Source organism: Equus caballus, chromosome X, assembly GCF_041296265.1.
Source record: "Equus caballus isolate H_3958 breed thoroughbred chromosome X, TB-T2T, whole genome shotgun sequence".
Lineage (NCBI taxonomy): Eukaryota > Metazoa > Chordata > Mammalia > Perissodactyla > Equidae > Equus > Equus caballus.
The window spans coordinates 21729857-21733243 of NC_091715.1; the positions used below are offsets into that span (position 1 = coordinate 21729857).

At 38.2% G+C, this 3387-nt stretch overlaps 1 pseudogene; it reads right to left on the reverse strand.

Annotated features, from left to right (window-relative positions):
- Positions 1–1523: 1523 nt before the first annotated feature.
- On the reverse strand, positions 1524–2365 carry LOC100052288 (protein tyrosine phosphatase type IVA 1 pseudogene; annotated as a pseudogene).
- Between the last annotated feature and the right edge of the window lie 1022 nt (positions 2366–3387).

The following is a 3387-nucleotide window of genomic DNA, read 5'->3' on the forward strand; positions in this document are numbered from 1 at the left end:
CTTAGCTGGTACTCAGTGGTTCAAGTGGACTTGGCTACAGGTAGTACCAAGCTTGTCTATTCCATGCATATCATTCTGCAGCCCAAGCTAAAGGGGCACTGGAAAACTAGGGCATTTTTTTTTTTCTCATGGAGATAGCAGAAGTCCCAAGAGGGCCAAGCCAACCTGTGATCAAACAAACATTTCAAGCCTTTGCTCATATCACCTTAGCTAACATTCCATTGGCCAAATCAAGACATATGGCCACATATGAATTCAAAAAGCAAGGAAATATACTTTCACAAATGTGAAGCCCTGGCAATAGGATGGGAGAGTATTTTTATTAAAGGGGAGTGAGGAATGAGACCAAAAATTCAATGTACCACGCCATCCATTCTTGCTATTGTCCTCTTCTGTGAACATTGTCTGACCACACTCTTTCTCCCATAAGCAGTGACGTCCAAGTTTCACCTCTGGGCACCTGAGGTTGTTTATACCTATCTACCTATCCCTGGACTTGCATTTTCATAAAGTTGTATTAATGCTTTACAAGATTGTTACCTTGTGAAGGCCATTCTATTATTGTATCCTCCTTTGGAGTTCCAGAGTATTTCTCTGATCCCAGAGTTTAGAAAGTATTCAATGCACAATATTTCAACTGGCAAAATGAGATCTTTATTTTTTTACAAAAAACCACACGTATTTCTTCATTAAAAGGTATTTCATTAACTCCCCTACTAATGTTGGTAGCAACATCATTTGAAACTGCTTTACAGAAAATTATTATGAATTTTGACATTTATTTGAAACAAAATAATGTGTGTAACACTAATTTAATTATTACTCTTCTCCCTATTACAATAAATAAATAAAATGTTAACTAATTTCCAGTACTAATAATAGTTGGCAAATAACTTTTAATAGGTATAGAACAAAGCATTATAGGATTTCATGAATATTTATTATAAGACCTGCAGCTATAATCAGAAAGTATTTCAACGTTTTAAAAACATTTACTGAATTTAAAAAACATTTGGAAATATTTTACTAAAAATATTTAATAGCCCCCCTTCCCCCCAGTTTTTCCTCAGGCTCTCTCTGTTAAATTGCACCCCAAAGTGCAAACTTCAAATTAATTATAGTTCTTTTTCATCAGGAAACTTTAAAGACAGGTGCTTCTGTGCAACAGAGATTGAACTGTTAAACAGAGTTTTGTGTGTGTGATTTTTCAAAACGGAAGTTTTTGTAACAGCACAAAAATTAAATTTATAGACACAAAAATCACCAACGACTACAAATCCAGCAAAATTAATGGTTGTATAAACCCTACTATATATCAGTTTGAATGTGGAAGATATAAAGTGAGCAGGTGATCATACAGGCCCTACTTTCAATGTTTGAAATGACTGAAGGAATAAACCACCTAAGGACAGTATGACACTAAACGTTTAAAACTATTGTGCTGGGTATTTTGGCACCATATTACTCTAAATTTCTTATATATTGACAAGATACAATTAATACAAATGAAAAACACATTTTAAATATTGAAGAGCTGGAATCTTTTACTAAATGTCAAAATAATATCAGAGAGAGGGCTCCAATTCTGGCAAGCTTGTGGCTTGCTGAAACTGTTTTTCAATGTTGCTACGGAAGTTTCATTAGACGTAGTATTCCCCAAGCCTCCGTAATGGCTAATATAAAAAAAAAAAAATTAAGGTTCTGTCTTAAGTTTCATTTCCAAGTCCGTAGCATCAGAGTGCCCTTTTACTGAACGAAACAGTTGCATCTGGAGTTTCTGAGGCGAAAGCACATTGTAGGACGGTACTTCTCCAAATACAAAAGTTGCTTGCTGTTAAAAGCTCCACGTCGCTTTTGTCTTATGAATTGCACCGCATCTTCAGATTTCATTCCACCTTCAATTAATGCTATGGCAACCAGCACTGGAGCTCTCCCAAGACCTGCTGCACAGTGAACCGCAATACAAGAACCAGGATCTTGGCGAAATTTCTGCTTTATAAGTTTTAACCACTTCTCTACAATGTGCCTGGGTGGTGGTGCACCATCATCAAAAGGCCAGTCCAGAACCTGGATGCCTTCTTTTTCCAAAATAGCCGTGTTGTAAGTTGCTTCACACACTCTTACTATGATGGTAACTCCGTTCCTCTTAAGTTCCTGTAAGAATTTGTTTAAGGAGGCATTGGTTGGACTGTGCGCAATAAGAAATCTCATATTCCTGTACGCAATCTCTACAGGAGCAGGACGGTTCATCCCAGTGATGCTGATGTAATTAAGTATTTAAAAAATGCAGAAAGAATATAAAGGAACTGAAGTCTACTTCAAAATACTCCAGTTGAAAGTTTCAGTGAGTTGAATATGAAATTACAAGTAATAGGGAATTAAATTTACCTTCAAATAAAACGTATCACTGTTTCGGCACAGTAGCACTGAGTCAATAGAAAATCAGTGCACTCAGCTTTACTCCATTCAAATCAGAATTCTTACAAAATGTCGTGCCGCTCAGTTCAGCTCTTCACTGTCCAGGTTTATTTGTTTTTATGGAAACATCTTAGGTATTAACAACTTTCTAGAATTCACTAGTCTGCGTAGAGGTTGGACTGGTCCTGGCAGTAATGCCTACTCACCTTTAGAAAGTCCACAAATGCTTGACGAAGAACCCCGGAGAACTGAGGGCTATTCACTCCTTGACGAAGGTGGCATAATCAGACAGCCGGTTAGCAAACAGAAGTGACGTTACCCAGCGCACAGCTCAGGGGAAAGCTCACCACTGAGCAGATCTATTGGCACCTGAGTCCAAAACGCTCCTTCTCTAGCCTACGTCACAAACCCTCCCTTTCTCCCTTTCTGCGCAAAGGACACCGGGAGAACCAGGCCATCCTTCAGGATCAGGGGATTCCCCGTCAAGTGCTGCCTAGGAGGGGCGGGGCAGAGGTAAAGCGTAGCCTGGAGCGTCACAAAGGGGACGTGGCTGCCCACATGCCAGAGCTATTTTCTTTTCATATGGTAACTTTTGGTAAATTAGTTTACACATCTTCCCTCACAGTGTCAGATTAGACGACCATTAAATGTCAGTTCTCTTTCTTCATATAAACAACAAACAAAAGGCAATGTTAGAGGTTTCCCTGAATTGAAATAATTTAACAATAGAATAATTGATTGAGATACCGATTATTCCTTTGGCTCAACTGTTAGGTGGTCCTGGGCTCCAGGCTGACTTGGAAATCATTCAGTTTTTTCCTCCATTTGCCGCAAAACTGATGTGTTTATATCCAGCCTCTACAGGAATTTCAAATCAATTTCCCCACATACAAGCATGATTTGGTTTCTAAGACTTAATAAAAAGTATTTTAAAAAAAGAAAAGAATGAGAATATCAGCCAGTCTAAGG